The sequence below is a fragment of the Mustelus asterias genome, chromosome 9 (genome assembly GCF_964213995.1).
Source record: "Mustelus asterias chromosome 9, sMusAst1.hap1.1, whole genome shotgun sequence".
Classification (NCBI taxonomy): Eukaryota; Metazoa; Chordata; class Chondrichthyes; order Carcharhiniformes; family Triakidae; genus Mustelus; species Mustelus asterias.
This window is the reverse complement of record NC_135809.1, coordinates 113,438,766-113,458,408: the sequence shown is the minus strand read 5'-3', so window position 1 is coordinate 113,458,408 and position 19,643 is coordinate 113,438,766. Positions and strand designations below refer to the sequence as shown.

The 19,643-nt window shown below is 47.1% G+C and overlaps 1 protein-coding gene across 1 annotated transcript in view; it reads right to left on the bottom strand.

The window, feature by feature from the left end:
* LOC144499194 (basic helix-loop-helix ARNT-like protein 1) overlaps positions 1-13,158 on the bottom strand; it is a 77,135-nt gene extending 63,977 nt beyond the window's left edge. Inside the window, exon 1 of the mRNA XM_078221298.1 lies at positions 13,036-13,158. The gene's annotated coding sequence lies outside the window, so the exon portion shown is untranslated. The remainder of the gene's footprint in view (positions 1-13,035) is intronic.
* Positions 13,159-19,643: the final 6,485 nt, after the last annotated feature.

The following is a 19,643-nucleotide window of genomic DNA, read 5'->3' as shown; positions in this document are numbered from 1 at the left end:
AGGCCAGAATTGAACCCAGATCTCTGGTGTTGTGAGGTAGCAGTGCCAACCACTGTGCCACCCATAAAATCCATCCATCTTACAAAGAATTTGCATTAATGTAGCAACTTTTATTAACCTCAGGATGTCTCATAATTCCTTATAGGCAATTACATACATTTTGAAATGCACTTTTATAGTTGTTGTAATGTAGGAAACACAGGAGTCAATTTGTGCATAGCAAAGTCCCACAAGTACAGTTTGATATTAAGAGAAAAATCTGAACTTTTTATGTAGTAATATTGGTTGTGGGTTAAATATTAGCAAGGACAGCACAGAGCATCACGCTGCTACTCTTCGAAATAATTCCACGAGATCTTTTCCATCCACGAAGGCGGCAGACAAGGCCTTAGAATCACAGAAAAGAAAACCTACAGTGCAGAAGGAGGCCATGTGGCCCATCGAGCCTGCACCAACAACAATCCCATCCAGGCCCTATCCCCATATATTTACCCTACTAATCTCCCTGACATCCCCCTAACACTAAGGAGCAATTTATCATGGCCAATCAACCTAACCCACACATCTTTGAACTGTGGGAGGAAACCGGAACACCCGGAGGAAACCCACGCAGACATGGGGAGAATGTGCAACTCCACACAGACAGTCACCCGAGGCCGGGAATCGAACTTGGGTCCCTGGCGCTGTGAGGCAGCAGTGCTAACCATTGTTCCGCCCCAATAGTTTCATGTTTCATCCTAAAGTTGGTACCAGCAACAAAACAGCATTCCCAGCACTGCATCGGGAACGTCAGCCTAGATTTTCGTGCTCCGCATCTCTGGAGTAGGTCTTGAACCCATGGCCTTTTGACTGAAAAACGAAAGAGGACTACCCACTGAGCCAGGGTTGATATCAAACATCATGACTAATGCGAGTTTCTCCCACTCATTCAAATAACTACTGCAGTGTGATTTTGAACTTGCAGCTTTTCTTTTGAAATTAATGTTCCGATTCTCATGAGCTAACCTGCCCACACAAACACAATTCAACTTGTTACTCACTGGCTTCATCCAAATATGAGCATCCAGGAAACCAGGAAGCTGAATAATAAATAGCTCGGCAAAACACAAGCAACGGAAGTGGCACGGTGGCACAGTGGTTAGTTCAATTCCAGCCTTGGGCCACTGTCTGTGTGTAATTTGCACATTCTCCCCATGTCTGCGAGGGTTTCCTCCGGATGCTCCGGTTTCCTCCCACACTTCAAAGATGTGCAGGTTAGGTAAATTGGCCATGCTAAATTGCCCCTTAGTATCCAAAGATGCGTTGGTTACGGGAAGAGTTAGTGGTGTAAATATATGGGAATACAGGGGATAGGGCTGCTTCGATGGGCCTCCTTCTGCACTGTACTGATTCCATGATTCTAGTCTAACGAACATGATTGGCACAACAGCATGTCAAAGGATTGCCAATGGTAACAGATGCTGTGGAATAGCCTTACTAATATCCCAGTCAATTCATCTTGGCATGATCATTTCCCATGTATGGCTGTGCCATTCAGGCACAATATCATTTGGCTCGCTAACAGGACAGGTTAGTCTGAAGCTGCAATGTGTCTTGATTGTTACAGAGGGGAGGGAAGTGAGTTAATGGAGGATCATCTAAAGGGCCATCTTCAGCCATGGCTCCAAAGATGGCAGCTGGGTAGCACTCTCACTTCAGAGTCAGAAGGTCACAAGTCCACGGCCCACATGAAAGTACAAAATCCAGGCTAACACACCCGTGTGGTACTGAGGAAGTGTTGCATTGCCGAATGCACCACATATCAGGTAAACTGTTAAAGAAATAATGCTCGAGGAACATAAAAGATCCATGCTGCTGTTATTTTGAGTACAAAGTTGCTGTGTTCTCTTGGCCAACATTAATCCCTGCAACAACATCACCAAAATTATCTAGTATGATCATGTTGCTGTTTGTGGGAGCTTGCTGTGCACAAATCCTACATTACAACCATGGCTATAATTACAAAATGTACTTCACTGGCTGTAAAGTGCTTTGGGGCGTCGTGGAATCTGGAAAGACACTATATAAATGCATATCTCTGAGGGAAATCAAGGGATATAGGGAGCGGGTGGAAGGTGGAGTTGAAGCCCAAGGTCAAGAGTCATCATATTGAATGGCAGAGCAGGCTTACCGGGCTGCATAGTCCATTCCTGCTCCTATCCCGTGCGTTCTTACATTTTTTAAACTGGTGTGATGTATAAAAGTGTGACAACTGGAACAAGAACAGGCAGTGCTGGATTTGGGAGTGGCCACAGGAGGCAGTCACAGAGAAGGTGTGATGCGCGACAATAAGCACGTGGAACCAAGGCTTCGGTATTGAAGGCTTTAATAGAGTAACAATGGAACTACTAACACGAATACACCAGTTCAGACTGAAGGGGTCCTGCCGGAGCAGGGGGTCTTATACCTCGCCACCGGAGGCGGGACCCCACTGGAATGTGCCAAGATAACTCTTATAACAGGTAAACACCCTAACCCAACAACATAGTACAACCCCCACAGTAACAACACCCTAGCCCAACAGTAACATAGTAACAACCCCCAGTGGTGAACCAACGATGGTTCACCACATTCACCCCTCCTTTAAGAACAAAAGGTGGCGGGGTGCACGAAAAACAGGTCATATAAACAGACAAATCACAGGATTCACAAGTCCAGACGGTCTGGAGGACCGCACCGACGCTGCGATCTCCTCAACACCGGTTGCGAAACCGGAGCAGGTGCTTGTAGTGGCGCTCTTTCCAAAGCAACGTCTGGCTGTCCCCTCAAGGACTCCCGGGCCGGCCGGCCCTGGTGAGGCGATGGTGCAGGGGATCCTGGAACGTTTGGTGGTAGTGGTGGTGGTGATGATGGTGGCGCCGATCTCCGAGTCTCAGGCAAGCTGTACATGGGAGTAAAAGTGTTATGCACTGGTCCCGGTGCTGACCGCGCCACGTCTGGGGAAGCAATGAGGAGTAGTGGATTCGTGACTGGGGGAATAGGAGCGACAGGAGTTGCTACGTCCCCTGCGGGCGCCAGGTCTCTAATGGAGACAGTGTCCTCTCGCCCGTCAGGATATGCCACATAGGCATACTGAGGGTTGGCGTGGAGGAGTTGGACCGGTTCGACCAAGGGGTCGGACTTGCGAGCCCTCACATGTCGCCGCAGAAGGACGGGTCCTGGGTACGTCAACCAGGCTGGCAATGAGGTTCCCGAGGACGACTTCCGAGGGAATGAGAACATCCTCTCGTGGGGAGTAGCATTGGTTGCCGTACACAGGAGGGAGCGGATAGAATGGAGCGCATTTGGAAGGACCTCCTGCCAACGGGAGACTGGAAGGCCCCTGGATTTCAGTGCCAGTAGGACAGCCTTCCAGACTGTAGCATTCTCCCTTTCCACCTGTCCGTTACCCCTAGGGTTGTAGCTCGTGGTTCTACTAGAGGCAATCCCGAATGAGAGCAGGAATTGCCTCAAGTCGTTGCTCATGAACGACGAGCCCCTGTCGCTATGAATGTAGCAGGGGTACCCGAACAGGGTAAAAAGTTCACTGAAAGCCTTGATGACGGTGGCAGTCGACGTGTCCGCACAGGGGACAACAAACGGAAACCGGGAATACTCGTCTATTATGTTGAGGAAATAGACATTCCGGTCCGTTGAGGGAAGGGGGCCCTTAAAATCCACACTCAGCCTCTCAAAAGGGCGAGTGGCCTTGACCAATTGTGCCCGGTCTGGTCGATAAAAGTGTGGTTTGCATTCTGCGCAAATCCGACAGCTTCTAGTCACTGACCTGACATCCTCCACCGAGTAAGGCAGGTTGCGGGCTTTGACGAAGTGGTAGAGTCTGGTGACTCCAGGATGACACAGATCATTGTGGAGAGCCTTCAAGCGGTCCTCCTGCATGATGGCGCATGTTCCGCGCGAGAGGGCATCCGAGGGCTCATTGAGCTTCCCTGGACGATACATAATATCGTAATTATAGGTGGAGAGCTCAATTCTCCACCGCAAGATCTTATCGTTCTTGATCTTGCCCCTCTGCGTGTTACTGAACATAAACGCCACGGATCGTTGATCCGTGATCAGGGTGAACCGCTTCCCTGCCAGGTAATGGCGCCAGTGTCTGACTGCCTCCACAATGGCCTGAGCCTCCTTCTCCACCGCTGAGTGCCGAATTTCTGGGCCTTGAAGGGTGCGGGAAAAGAATGCGACGGGCCTGCCTGCCTGGTTTAGTGTGGCGGCTAGGGCGAAATCAGATGCATCACTCTCCACCTGGAAAGGAATGGATTCATCCACCGCGTGCATCGTGGCTTTCGAGATGTCGCTCTTCAAAACCTTGAAGGCCAATTGGGCCTCCGGCGTAAGTGGGAAGGTCGTGGACTTAATGAGCGGACGAGCTTTGTCCGCGTAGTTGGGGACCCACTGTGCATAATACGAAAAGAACCCGAGGCATCTCCTCAGTGCTTTCGTGCTAGCGGGCAAGGGAAGTTCAGTGAGTGGGTGCATACGGTCTGGATCAGGGCCAATGACCCCGTTTTCCACCACGTATCCGAGGATGGCTAACCTACGCGTACGGAATACGCACTTCTCCCTGTTATAGGTCAGATTCAGGCGAGATGCAGTGCGCAGAAAGTGTTGGAGATTCGTGTCGTGGTCCTGCTGGTCATGGCCGCAGATGGTGACGTTATCCAGGTACGGGAAGGTAGCCCGCAACCCGTTCTGGTCCACCATTCGGTCCATAGCACGCTGGAAGACCGAGACCCCATTGGTGACACCAAATGGAACCCTGAGGAATTGGTATAGACGACCATCCGCCTCAAAAGCCGTATATTGTCGGTCCTCTGGGCGGATGGGGAGTTGATGGTAGGCGGACTTAAGGTCTATGGTAGAAAACACTCGGTACTGCGCAATCTGATTGACCATATCAGAAATGCGCGGGAGAGGATACGCATCCAGCTGCGTATAACGATTAATGGTCTGACTATAGTCGATGACCATCCGAGGTTTGTTCCCGCTTTTGACTACCACGACCTGCGCTCTCCACGGACTAGCACTGGCCTGTATGATCCCTTCCTTGAGGAGCCGCTGAACCTCAGATCTAATAAAGATCCGGTCCTCAGCGCTGTAACGCCTACTTTTAGTAGCGATGGGCTTGCAGCCAGGTACCAGATTTTTAAAAAGGGATGGTGTAGTGATTTTCAGGGTGGATAGATTGCATGCGGGGCGCTTTGGGCAATTTGGAGGCTGCGGCTGATTCCCTACTGCCAGTGAAGGGAGTGGCCCACCGTACTGTAGGATCACACTCTTCATGTGGACCATAAAGTTTAGTCCGAGGAGAATTGGCGCGCAAAGGTGAGGTAACACAAGGAGCCTGTATTGCTCGTAAATTGTGCCCTGTACCTCAAGAGTTACCATACATCGTCCTTGGATCGGTACAGACCGGGACCGTGATGCCATGGAAATTGTCTGCTTGGCAGGGAGAACCCGGAGTCCACACCTTTTAGCAGTTTCAGGGTGTATGAAACTTTCGGTGCTTCCACTGTCAAACAGACAATTCACAGTTCTACCACTAACCTTTATATCCATCATAGAATGTTCAAGTCTGTAGTGCCTGGTCTGATCCAGGGAGATCGACGCCACCGTTGGCCCCTGGGCGTCACTGCATGCTGCCGATGTGGATGCTGAGGACCCCTGCTGGTCGCTCCTAGTTGTCGTGGACCATGATGGCCGCCCCCATGAATCGCACGTGGGCGAGGGCGCCAAGCGCAGCGACTCCTGGTGGTCTTCCTCCTCCTCTGTCAGCCACGATGGCGCCGTCCTGGGATCGCACGTGGTCGGACCTCGTGGGTACTGCGACGCCGAAGGAGATTGTCTCCGTTCTGGAGGGTTACAAGCTGCACTGCCGTTTTTAGGTTTGGACCTGCAGACTTTGCCGTAGTGGCCTTTTTTACCGCACTGGCTGCAGATTGCCGTTCTTGCCGGACACTGTTGCCGTGGATGCTTGGCCCCACCACAAAAATAGCATCGCTGGCCACCTGGAACTGCCGCCGTCGTCGAATCGATCTGGGAGCGCGGGTTAGCGGGGCGAGGAGGGAGCTGAGCTTGCTCCAACCACGTTGACTGCACGTGGTCCTCGGGGTACAGCGCCAAGCTCTTCGACGCCGCTTCCAACATCACGGCCATCTCCATTGCTTGGGTCAAGTCGAGTTTCCCCTTTTCCAGCAATTTAAGCCTGATGTACGAGGACCCTACCCCTGCTACGAACGCGTCTCGGGCGAGGTCGTACATATACTGTTCGGCTGATACGTCCTTGCAGTCGCAACCCCTGGCAAGCTGCAGGAGCTCATTGGCATAGTCCTCCATGGTTTCGCCCGACTGCCGACGTCGTGTAGCGAGGAGGTAACGAGCATGTATCTCGTTGGGTGGCTTCGTGTATCTTTTTTTTTAGGAGCTCGACGGCACCCAGGTAAGTGGGAGCTGCACGAATGGCTAGGTAAATCGTGTCGCTTACCCTTGCGTGGAGGACCTGGAGTTTATCACTGTCTGTAGTGATAGCTACCGAGGCTGCCAGGTAGTCCTCAAAGCACTTCCACCAATGGTCGAATGTGTTAGCTGCACCGACCGCACGTGGGTCCAGTGTCAGACGATCCGGTTTTAGAATCTGTTCCATACTCTCTGTTTTTTTTTCTTGTTGTACAGCTGTGAGTTTTCTGTTACTCTATTAAATTGATGCGCGACAATAAGCACGTGGAACCAAGGCTTCGGTATTGAAGGCTTTAATAGAGTAACAATGGAACTACTAACACGAATACACCAGTTCAGACTGAAGGGGTCCTGCCGGAGCAGGGGGTCTTATACCTCGCCACCGGAGGCGGGACCCCACTGGAATGTGCCAAGATAACTCTTATAACAGGTAAACACCCTAACCCAACAACATTGTACAACCCCCACAGTAACAACACCCTAGCCCAACAGTAACATAGTAACAACCCCCAGTGGTGAACCAACGATGGTTCACCACAAGGTGGCAATGGAGTTCCTCTTGGTGTGCAGGAGGGGATTATCAGGGTATAATCGACCTGCCTTGGCATTAAGCAGAATTACATCGAATTTACAACACAGAAACAGGACATTTGGACCAACTAGTCCATGTTTATACTCCACTTCATTTCACCATATTCCATCCTCCCTCAAATGTTTATCATGTTCGGATTGCCTTAAAAGGCAGAGTAGGCAAGGGGCAATATGGCCTGCTCCTGCTCCTATTTCTTATGTTCTTACTCCCTTAAATGCATCTATTTAATTCACTTTTACTATTCATTTTGGTAGAATGGTCTTTCAGCAAGCCAGTGCAAACTCGCATCACCAAATGGCCTCCTTCTGCACTGTAATGATTCTGTAGCGAGTTCCACATTCGCACCACGTTCTAGTTTCTCCTGTTTTCTCTTAACGAACTTACTAGTGGCTGTCTTATAAATATGGTCCTAGTTCTGGACTCATCCACGAATGGAAATTATGTCTACCCTATCATACTTCATGAAATAATCTTAAAAACCTTTATCTGGTGACCCCTCAACCTTCTCTTTTATGGAGTATGTGTCCATGTGTCTTCCAGAGCTGAATGGCAGCTGTGGTCTTGTCTCTGAATCACAATATTCTTGGTTCAAGTCCCATGTTAGCGGCTTGAACATACAAACTTCAAAAAGTACTTAACTGGTTGTAAAGAGCTTTGAGATTTCCAGTGACCGTGAAAAAAGCTATTTAAATGCAATTAAAAAAGCAAAATACTGCTAGTGCTAGAAATCTGATTGTAAAAACAGAACATGCCGGGTAAAGTCAGCAGGTCTGGAAGCATCTGTAGAGCGAGAAACACAGTTAATATTTTGCGTCCGTCTGATGCTTATACAGAATATAAATGCAAGTCTTTTATGTTCTGGTTATAGGCCCTTCAGCTGTTGGAAACAGTTACTCATTTACTATCTAAACCCATCAAGATTTTACCCAAATCTCCTTTTTTGCTCGCTGTCGAGCAAGGAAGACTGAAGACATTCCCAGTGTCTTCAGTATCCAAGTTATGATAATCCTTTATTCCTGGAACTATTCTAGTAATTAGGGTCCAAATTCGGGTTAGGTTGATTGGCCATGCTAAAATTAACCCCAGTGTCAGGGGGATTAGCACAGTAAACATGAGGGGTTATGGGAATAGGGCCCGAGTGGGATTGTGGTCAGTGCAGACTCGATGGGCCAAATGGCCTCCTTCTGCACTGTAGAAATTTGATGATTCTATAATTCTGTTATGGATCTTGGTATTCCACTGTGAACCAAGTCTGCACTTTTTAATATCACAAGTTGATTTACAGATTTGCTTTATGAAATTTTAATGACTTCTGGATTTTGACCCAGAGACTGAAACACTCCTTAAGATGTGGAAGGAGGGTGCGACTGACTGTAACCTCCAATGTCAATCACTACAGTTGCCTTGAATTTGCCTTTTGGTGGGAGAAGGTATCAAAGTTGAACTTCTTAGAATAACCTCTTAGAAATATGTTGGGCTGGCAGTAATGTTCTCTACTAATTGAACTTGATCCAGACACAAATCTTAAACCGATTAGAAATGAGACACTAATGTTCAGAAACGTGGCCAGCAGTATCAAAGGGTGCGATGCTGGTTGAAGAGTAAATGTCAACGTAATATAAAACTTTCCATCAAGGGCTATTGGAAGAAAAATTGTAAACATTCTCTTAAAAAAAGCAAACAGAGAACATTACAATGTCAGTAATACAGTAACTGGAAGAAACATTCCACCAGGTCAGTACGTATAGAAATCACAACACAAAACCAGTTGGCATTTACCCTTCACATCATAATTCAAAAGAATCTTCCCATCACGTTTGCGATGTAAGTTCCCATCACAATTACAAAGAGGGAAATTAATGTATTATTTTTACGATATCATTGACATTAAAACACACTATTACTTTTAAGATTAAGCTCAGATAACTGAAGACTGGTATCTCTGTCCCCCAGTTGCAGGAAATAAAACTTAAAAGTTAATGAACAATTACATCCAGCATTAATTAGTGATCTCCAGGGGTAGATGACTTATTTCCATCATAAAGACACCAAAGTCAGATCACTCTCCATGATTTCATATACATGATACCAGATTTCGGCCATGCCCAATTAGGTAGCATTCTTGTCTTAGGATTTCATGGGAGAACCTGAGACCATAATCCTGACCGACGCTCCAGTGCGGTACTAAGAGAGTACTGCACTGCCAGAGTCACTGCACTGCCACTATCTATTGATGAAACGTTAAACCAAGAGGCCTCTCAGATGGATGCAAAATATTCCGTGGTCACTCTTATTAGAGGGAAGGAGGAAAATTCTCCCCACGCACGTATATTCTCTTCCAGCTTTTTCCGTCGGGAAAAGGTACAAAAGTCTGAGGTCACGTACCAACCGACCCAAGAACAGCTTCTTCCCTGCTGCCATCAGACTTTTGAATGGACCTGCCTTGCATTAAGTTGATCTTTCTCTACACCTAGCTATGAATGTAACACTACATTCTGCACTCTCTCCTTTCCTTCTCTATGAACGGTCTGTATAGCGCGCAAGAAACAATACTTTTCACTGTACACTAATAAATGTAACAATAATAAATCAAATCAAAAAACATTTAGCCCTCAATCAGCAGTAAAATAGATTATGGTTGTTTAACTACTGCTGTTTGTGAGACTATGCTGGTCAAATTGCCCATGACCACTACCATCTAGAAGGACAAGGGCAGCACATGCATGGAAACACCGCCACCTGGAAGTTCCCCTCCAAGCCACTCATCATCCTGACTTGGAACGATATCAACATTCCTTCGCTGTTGCTGGGCCAAAATCGTGGAACTCCCTCCCTAACAGCACTGTGAGTGGACCGAAACCACAGGGACTGCAGCTGTTCAAAAATGCAACTCACCACCACCGTATCAGGGGAAATTAGGGATGGGCAATGAATGCTGGCCGAGCCAGCAAAGCCCACATCCCTTGAAAGAATAAAAAAACTCCCTACAATATTTCAGTGACGATATTTCAAATGTCATTCCCTCAGTTCTGCACTGAAGTGTCGGTCGGATTATCTACTAAAGTTCTCCAGTGAAGCTTAAATCCTGAGCCAAGAATGCTACCCACTGAGCTATGGCTATGAAACGCTGAGACTTTTTTTCTATACATACAGTGCAGAAGGAGGCCATTTAGCAATTGAGTTTGCACTGACCACAATCCCACCCAGCCCCTATCCCCATAACCCCATGTATTTACCCTACCTAATCCCCCTGACATTAAGGGGTAAATTAGTACGGTCAATCAACCGCACATCTTTGAAATGTGGGAGAAAACCAGAGCACCTGGAGGAAATCCATGCAGACACAGGGAGAACATGCAAACTCCACACAGACAGTCACCCGAGGCCGGAATTGAACCCGAGTCCCTGGCGCTGTGAGGCAGCAGTGCCACCGTGCCGTCCTTAACTTCCTGAAGTTAAGAAAGGTGCCTTATATACGAATGCACAGACCTGACACAAGTGCTAAGGCCGATATTAACAATGAAGGTACAGCTCATACAATTAGAGAATTTAAAATAACAACACATTTTCAATTTACAATGCAGCATGGGCAGAATGCACAATGCAATTCTCAGATTACCAGATTCGAATACCAGAACCGGACTTAATAACATAGTAAGACAATCCAAAGCATTCAAATTAAACCACGCAAGGGGCTATTAGGACAGGTAACCAAAAGTTGAATCAAATAGGTAGGTTTTAAAGAATATTTAGAAGTAGGAAAGCAAGGTAGAGAGCTTTGGGAATAAATTCAGAGTTTAAGGCCTAGGCAGCTGAAGTCACAGCACGGTTACAATACAATAAATGAACTTCTAACCAGAAGATTACACATTATCATAGAACCCCTACAGTGCAGAAGGAGGCCGCACCAATCACAATCCCACCCAGACCCTGTCCCCATAACCCCACATATTTACCCTGCTAATCCCCCTGGCACTAGGATCAACTTAACATAGCCAATCCACCTAACCCGCACATCTTTGGACTGTGGGAGGAAACTGGAGTACCCAGAGGAAATCCACGATTACGCAGGGAGAATGTGCAAACTCCACTCAGGCAAAAATATAAGGCAGCATATATTATGACTGTAGTTTTATGGAGCTGCAACATGTTTGCTATTTGCTATAGCTATTTGTATATATTAACATTTCTTAAAATTGAACATGTTTACAAACTTATTGGAAAAAATATTTTCACATAAGTACATTTACCACGTTAACAGATCCAAATGTTAACCCGTCCCTTTCTCTTTTACAAATGGACTTGTTTATCCAGCATTGCTCGTCTAATTTTAAATTTTGTCATATATATTTTTATATCAAACCAATCCAAATAGCCTCCTTGCTTAACTGTTAAAAAGCATCAAGGTGCATCGCAGGAGCATTATCAAACAAAATCTACATAGGAGATAAAGTGCTGGAAAAACTGTTCAAACAGCTCTGAAGAAGGTCCACATTGGACTCAAAACGTTAACTCTGCTCCTCTCCCCACAGACGCTGCTCGACCCAAGTTTCTCCAGCACCTCTTTTTTACTATTTTAGATCTCCACACAAGGAGATATTTGGACCGGTGAGCAAAAGAAACATCTTAAAGGAGCCGAGAGAAGCAAAGAGGGGTTTGAGGAGGAAATTGCAGAATTTAGGGCCAAGGTAACTGAAGCCCAGGCTGGTTGAGGGTGAAGTGAATGGGGAAACATGCAAGATGTCAGATCTGGAAGACAGCAAAGATCTGTCTTCAAAACCCTGCCAAACAGTGACCACAGAGATCAATCACACACACAGTACACTACCAGACCTCAGGAAAAAACAAGGTCTACAGTACAAAAACAGAGCATATGCACAAAGTACTGCTAAAAAGGCCAAAAAAAGTGTGTGGCAGGGTGGGAGCTCATCTGTCAGAGAGGCAAAAATACAAACTTTAACTATTCCTTTTTGCTCAAGCTTTTTCTTCTCCAATTGATAGCAATTCTTGCAATGGTGCAAGTGCAGTAAGGGTTTTGTGCATGCATGTGTGTGTGCATGTATGTGTGTATGTATGTATATATGTATGTGCGTGTATGTGCATGTTTCGGGTGGCACAGTGGTTAGCACTGCTGCCTCACAGCGCCAGGGACCTGGGTTCAGTTCCCAGCTTGGGTCACTGTCTGTGTGGAGTTTGCACATTCTCCCCATGTCTCCGTGGGTTTCTTCCAGGTGCTCCGGTTTCCTCCCACAGTCCAAAGATGTTCAGGTTAGATGGATTGGCCATGCTAAATTCCCCCTTAGTGTTAGGGGGACTAGCTAGGGGAAATGCATGAGGTTATGGGGATAAGTGTTATGTAGGATTGTGGTCGGTGCAGGCTCAATGGGCCAAATGGCCTCCTTCTACACTGTAGGGTTCTATGATTCTATGCATGTGCGTGCGTTTGTGCGCATGTACGTTTAAAGTTTATTAATGTAACAAGTAGGCTTACATTAACACCAATAAAGTTACTAAGAAATCCCCTCGTCGCTACACTCATACGCCTGTTCGGCTACACTGAGGGAGAATTTAGCATGGCCAATGCACCTAACCAGCACATCTTTCGGACTGTGGGAGAAAACCAGAGCACCCGGAGGAAACCCACGCAGACACAGGGACAACGTGCAGACTCCGCACAGACAGCGACCCGAGCCGGGGATCGAACCTGGGTTCCTGGAGCTGTGAGGCAGTAGTGCTAACTACTGTGCCACCGTGCCATACCATGTATGTGTGCATGCATATGCATGTGTGGGGGGTGGGGGTCTTGGGGATTCAGTGCCTCTGGTTCCAAGTGAGTGCTAACTGGATTAACCTGTAGAGGCAGACAGAGAGAAAGGGGGTCCAAAGCCCCATTTCCTCCCCTCCCCTCAAAAAACCTGCAGCCTGAGATGTAGCACTGGGTTACTCACCTTGCACGGATGGGGTTCCGGCAGGTGTACCCGCCCCCAGGTGTGCTGCCTTGCCGCTGCCACCGCCACCGCCGCCGCTGATACAATGTCGCAACCCAGGCTCCACTGACCTACTTCCAGCCGCTGACGTAACCGCTGACCTGGATCCCCACGAGCCCCGCCCCCCCGCTCCTGTCAATCACCGCCCCGGGCTGACCAATGGCCGCACCGCTCCGCTCCGTCAATGGGAAGCCCGCACTGTCCTCCCAGCTCGGTAGGCGCACCTATCAGAAAGCGACATTTTCTCCCCGCCCCGACGACCGAACCAATGAACGGTTCGCTTCACCCCCCCGGAGCCAATCGCAGTCAGGCTGCCCACCGGGCCGCTGATTGGTGAGGGGGAGGGGGTACGCGTGACCAATCCGAGGGCTGCTTCTGGAAGTGGGCGTTTCAGCGGAGATTGAGGCCCCCAATGGGATCCGGAGGTTGGTGCAATGGCGGCGGCGGGGTTGCCACGGCAACGGGCGGTAAACCCGGCTGAGTCAGAGAGGCCTGAGGCAGCAAACCGGGGCACGGGGGTGGGGCGGAATGGAGGCAGAGGCAGTGTGGATGCTTAGTTTATTTATTAGTGTCACAAGTACATTAACATTGCAATGATGGGGCGATGTTGTCCAACACAGGTTTTGGGGACAAATGGTTTAATTGTGAGGGAAGTGCAATCATGGTCCCCACATGAGGGACAAACCAAATCCAAGCTGACAAGACTTTGCACTAGGGAGGCCAGACGTCCGGCTTTAGGCCGGACAGTCCGGCTTTTGAGCGCTCTGTCCTCCGTCCGGCGCCTCCTCAAGCCGGACGTTAATTTGTCCTCCTTTTTAAAAGGGCAGGTGCTCGGCTCTTTCCGGAGGATTTCCGAAGTCAGCTTCGTTCCGTGGAGTGCCCGAAGGCCGGTGACGCAACCTCTGCGCCTCCGAAGATGACGCAATGCTCGGTCGGAACGCAGCGCCCTCGGCTCATCCCAATCGGTGGCCGAAGATGAGTCGGGAGTGCTCGGGTGGGTGGTGACATTCTCGGCTGTGTGGAGGCGCTTGCTGAAGCTGACGCAATGGGCGAGTGTCCAAGCGCTCGGTTGTTTCCGGAGGGATCTGAAGATGAGTCGGGGGGAGCTCGGATGGTGACGCGATGACGTTCTGGTCTGAGCCGGCACGTTGCCGAAGATGACGCAGTGGGGGTGGGGGGGGGGGGGGTGGTGGATGGAATCGGTCGGAGCGGATCTCCCGGAGATCTTCGGCTATTTCTGGTGGCTGGCCAAAGCTGACTCGGGGAGGGGGAGACTGCCGAAGATGACATGTTGGGGGTGGGTGGAATTGGTCGGAGCGACTCTCCTGGAGATCTTCGGCTATTTCCGGCGGGTGGCCGAAGCTGACTCGTGAGGGGGGGCGGAGGCTGCCGAGGATGACGCAATGGTGCGCTCGGCTGTTTCCGGACGGTTTCCGATGATGACGCGACGCGGGGAGGCTGGCTGAGTGGATGTTGTCAGTGCGCACGCGCGACTGCCATCTTTGTGCTCCTTTTTGGAAATTTGGAAATGGCCACCCTACTTTGCACCCCTTCTTGAGCTCCATCAAACAAGAACCAAGCTGACAGGATGAGGCACTGCACCCTTTCCCGGGCTTGATCTGATGCTTCATCTTAGCCAAAAAGTCGAGATGGCTTTGAAAAATTGCATTGGGTAAAGCCATGGTTTAAACCTCATTCCAAGATGGTGCCGGAGCAAGGCGACTTCTTGCAAGCTATGCCCAGCATACCTTCTAATTCTATCTTTTACTCTCGTTCTATTCTTCTTAAACTTCATTCTAACTCTTTTTAACTCTCACATTAAGTTGATCTTTCTCTATACCCTAGCTATGACTGTAACACTACATTCTGCACTCCCTAGTTTTGTTCTCTATGAACAGTATGCTTTGTATAGCGCACAAGAAACAACACTTTTCACTGTATAGTAAGTAATACATGTGACAACAATAAATCCAATCATTTGGTACCCTGAAACTTTACACTCCCCTATCACGGACAAACTACCATCTCAGACATCATCAGAACATCCCAAGTGCAATGGGCTAGCCTCGTACTCTGCTTGATCATGGCTTCATCCCTGCCAGATAAAGCCTTGGTTTAACCTCATGGGCTATCCTTTACCCTAGTCTGTGCAAATTGCCATCTCAGGCATCGGCACACCCCAAGTGCTATGGGCTAGCCTTGTCCTCTGCCTGGGAGATCAACCTGCCTGATCATTCACTCTCTGCTGCCAGCTAACTATGTTTCTGTGAGCTAAATAATTCTCAGCCTTTTGGCTAAGATCAAGTCTAATTTTGCTGTCCTGCACTCATTTAAAGCAATTTTTATAGCGGCATCTAAGCCTTTTGGCTAAGATGCAAATGAGGTCAAGCCTTGGAGGAGGTGCAATGCCTGCTCCAATCAGCTTGAATCATGTAGATCAAGCCCAAGACAGAAAGTGGCCAGCCTGTCATGTCAGCTTGGATCGGGAATGTCTCACTTGTTCAGACTTTGCATTGGACTTTGATTGGATTGAATTGGATATAAACAAAAAAAAAATAATGGGGGCAGAGAGATAGCAAGCTCTGGCTGATGGGGAAGGTCTACTTTGCATATTATTTTAAAATAAGGGTTCAAATGCACATACAAGGTACTTAAGAGGATTGGTGCTGGAGTGGTGTATACAGAGTTTTTAAAAAGGAATTAGATCAAATGCTTGAAAGAGCAAAAGTTGCAGGAGAATGAGCGGGAGCAAGAATCAATGGGCCAAACAGTCTCCTCCTGTGCTGTACTGTTGTGTAATCCTATATGCAAGAAAAACCTTTCAGGTCTGGGATCAAACCAGTACGATTCAATATCTCAGTCCTCTGTTCCCTAGAAAATAATAAGACCGAGGGGCTGACCCATAGATATCTTTAATAAGTTTGACTTAGAGCAGATGTTTCCACTTGCAAACAAGCCTACAAGATTGTTATTAATTAATCTAGTAAAGAATTCCAGAGAAACCGCAAGTGAAACTTGCTACCAGATGGGTGCCATTGTGAGCAGTGCAGATGAAAGTGTAACATTAGAGAAAGGAATTGATAGATGTGAAGCCATCACCTTTGGATCTAAAAAGGACAGAACAGGTTATTTTCTAATGGCGGACAGCTAAAAGGGGTAAAGGTTAAATGAGATTTGGGGATTCTTAAAAAAATGTCATGAGCAGGTACGGAAAACAATCAAAAAGACAAATGGATAGAATAGAATATGAGGGCATAGAAGTTATGCTTCAGTTATAGAAAGCCCTGATTAGATCACACTTGGGATACTGTGAGCAGCTCTGGGCATCACACTTTAGGAAGGATATGCTGTTTTCGGAGGGAGTGCTGTGTAAATGTACTGGAAGGATATCTAAACTCCAAGGTCTCATTTGGGGCCTGAGCACAAAAATCAAGGCTGACACTCCAGTACTGTACTGAGGGTTATTTTACTGTTACGGGTGTCAGCTTTCAGATAAGACGTTAAACCAATGCCCCAGCTGCCAATTCAGATGGATGTAACATGACACTATTTCGATGAGGAGCAGGCAGGTTCTCCCCAGTGTCCTGGCCAATATTTATCACCTAATCAACCTCACGAAAAAAACATCTGGTCATTATCAGATTACTGTTTATGGGAGTTTGCTGAGTGCAAATTAACTGCTGTGTTTCCAACATTACAACACTTCAATAGCTCTTCATTGGCAGCAAAGCATTTTGAGAGTTCCAGTAGTTTTGCATTATGGAAATACAAGTCCCTTTTTCATCAAAAAAAAATTATGAGGAAAGATTACACAAACTAGATTTGTGCCCTCTGGCATTTAGAAGGTTAAAGGGTGATTTGATTGAAGTGTCTGTAATATTAAGGGGGGGGAAAGAGAATCATAGAATTATAGAATCATAGAATTCTACAGTGCAAAAGGAGGCCATTCAGCCGATCGGATCTGCACCGACCACAATCCCAGGCCCTATCCCCACAACCTCATGTATTTACCCCAGCTAGTCCCCCTGACACTAAGGGGCAATTTAGCATGGCCAATCAACCTAAGCTGCACATCTTTGGACTGTGGGAGGAAACCGGAGCACCCGGAGGAAACCCACGCAAACATGGGGAGAACGTGCAAACTCCACACAGACAGTGATCCAAGCCGGGAATCAAACCCGGGTCCCTGGTGCTGTGAAGCAGCAGTGGTAACCACTGTGCCGCCCCTGGATTGTTAGAGATATTTTCCACTGGTTACGGGTCTAGGACGCGGTACCATACATTGTCAAAAGAAGCAGATTTTTCAGGAGTGAAATTAAGAAACAATTCCTCATGGAAGGGGTGGTAGAATTTTAAAGCCCTTTTCCAGAAATGAAAACTCCACAGAATTGCCACTCAAGTGGATAGAGCCGTGAAGAAGGCCTATAGTGTGTTCGCGTTTATTAACAGGGGGGTTTGAGTTTAAGAGCCGTGGGGTTATGCTGCAACTGTACAGGACCTTGGTGAGACCACATTTGGAATATTGTGTGCAGTTCTGGTCACCTCACTATAAGAAGGAGGTGGAAGCACTGGAAAGAGTGCAAAGGAGATTTACCAGGATGCTGCCTGGTTTGGAGGGTAGATCTTATGAGGAAAGGTTGAGGGAGCTAGGGCTTTTCCCTTTAGAGTGGAGGAGGTTGAGAGGCAACTTAATAGAGGTTTATAAGATGATGAGCGGGATAGATAGAGTGGACGTTCAGAGATTATTTCCTCGGGTGGATGTAGCTGTTACTAGGGGGCATAACTATAAGGTTCGTGGTGGAAGATATAGGAGGGATGTACGAGGTAGGTTCTGTCCTCAGAGAGTAGTTGGGGTGTGGAATGGACTGCCTGCTGTGATAGTGGAGTTGGACACTTTGGGAACTTTCAAGCGGTTATTGGATAGGCACATGGAGCACACTAGAATGATAGGGAGTGGGATAGCTTGATCTTGGTTTCGGAAAAGATTCGGCACAATATCGTGGGCCGAAGGGCCTGTACTGTGCTGTACTGTTCTATGTTCTATGAAAATAGATACTCAACCATTATTTTTTTTGTTATTTCAGTTATCTATCACTGAGAGTGATAGATTTTTGTTGTGTAAATAAATAAACATATTAATAAATATGTTAGGTTGGAAACCAGCGAAGATCTCACTGAACGGCAGAAGTGGCTAAATGGCTGCCCCCAGTTCCCATGTTGCTGCATGGAGTGTTTGAGATGACGAGCATGGATACAATTCAGGGAAACTTAGATAAACATACAAGTGAGAAAGCAGGTGTTGATAGAGTGAAATGAAATGAGTGGAAAGAGGCTTCTGTAGGGCATGGGTATATTGGGATGAATGGCCAGTTTCTGTGCTGCAAACACTTTGTAAGGTACCAGAGGAGCAGAGGGTGAGGCTTGTGACATTAGCGCACCTTTAAAAAATGTTTTTTTTAAATTTTGTTCTCTGCAGCTATCCCAGCTTCAGTTTTTTTCATAGTGTTGCCGGGCTGGCTGCTGGAAGTCCTTTTATTGCTGCTTCAATAGCTTAAAAAGGGTTTTGTTTATTTTTACTGTGGGCCTCAGGTACTTTCTGATATTTGATTTATGACCCTGCATTGTTAGGGGGAAGACTGGTTGACAGGTCAGGGATGACAGGAGCTCTTTCGCTTTCAGTTTTGAGCTGCTGTTTTGGTTTAGAAGGGGATGACCATCAGACTGGAAAGTAATATTTCTCTCTCTCTTGCTGCTTTTGGAAAATCTGCTGTTGGTGGCTTGCCGAGAGTTTCTCTCACCCTGGTGTTTTGGAAAGCTGTTCTGACTCCAAGCTTATCTGTGTGTGCCTCAAGAGAACTGCGGCATTCAACCAAAGGGCTAAGTTCCAGCATTACGTGAGCATTAGTCTTTGCTGTGTTAAACCTGTGGAAAGAGTTTTGTTTATGGGATTGGTTTGATTGGGACATTTCCTATATTCAATTAGGGTTATACAATATCATGATTTTTTTGTCTTGTTTGTAATTGGTAAAAGTTATTGCTAATTTTTTTTCTATACATGTTAACTGTATTCTTAAATAAACTTTGTTTGATAAAAGCTCCTTAGTGGATCAGTTGGATCATACCTGAAGTGAAATATCTCATGCTCACCCTAGCCAAATTCAAAGTGCAAAACTTATGATCCAGGCGGACTTCATAAAACACTTTAAAGTTTCTGACCTGAATTATAACAGGCTGAGGTGTGAGACACAAACTTTAATTAGCTTAAACATGGTAACCTGAACAATCCAACAGTTTTCAGGGAAGCTCATCCTGAACTGCAAGGGAGTGCCTCAGAGACATTTTCAAAATAATTCATTAAAGGTTTCCCTGGACTGTCTGCCTTTCTTTAATCAACAAAAAAAAATAAGACCAGCAGAGAGTATGAAAAGAGATTGGCAAAGGGAATCCACAAACCTCCTATAGGCATGTACATTGGAAAAGGTCAGTATATTAGGGACTAAAAGGGAATTTGCACAACTACAAGCCAGTCTGTTTTACTCAGTCATTGAAAAACTTTTAGAAATGATAAT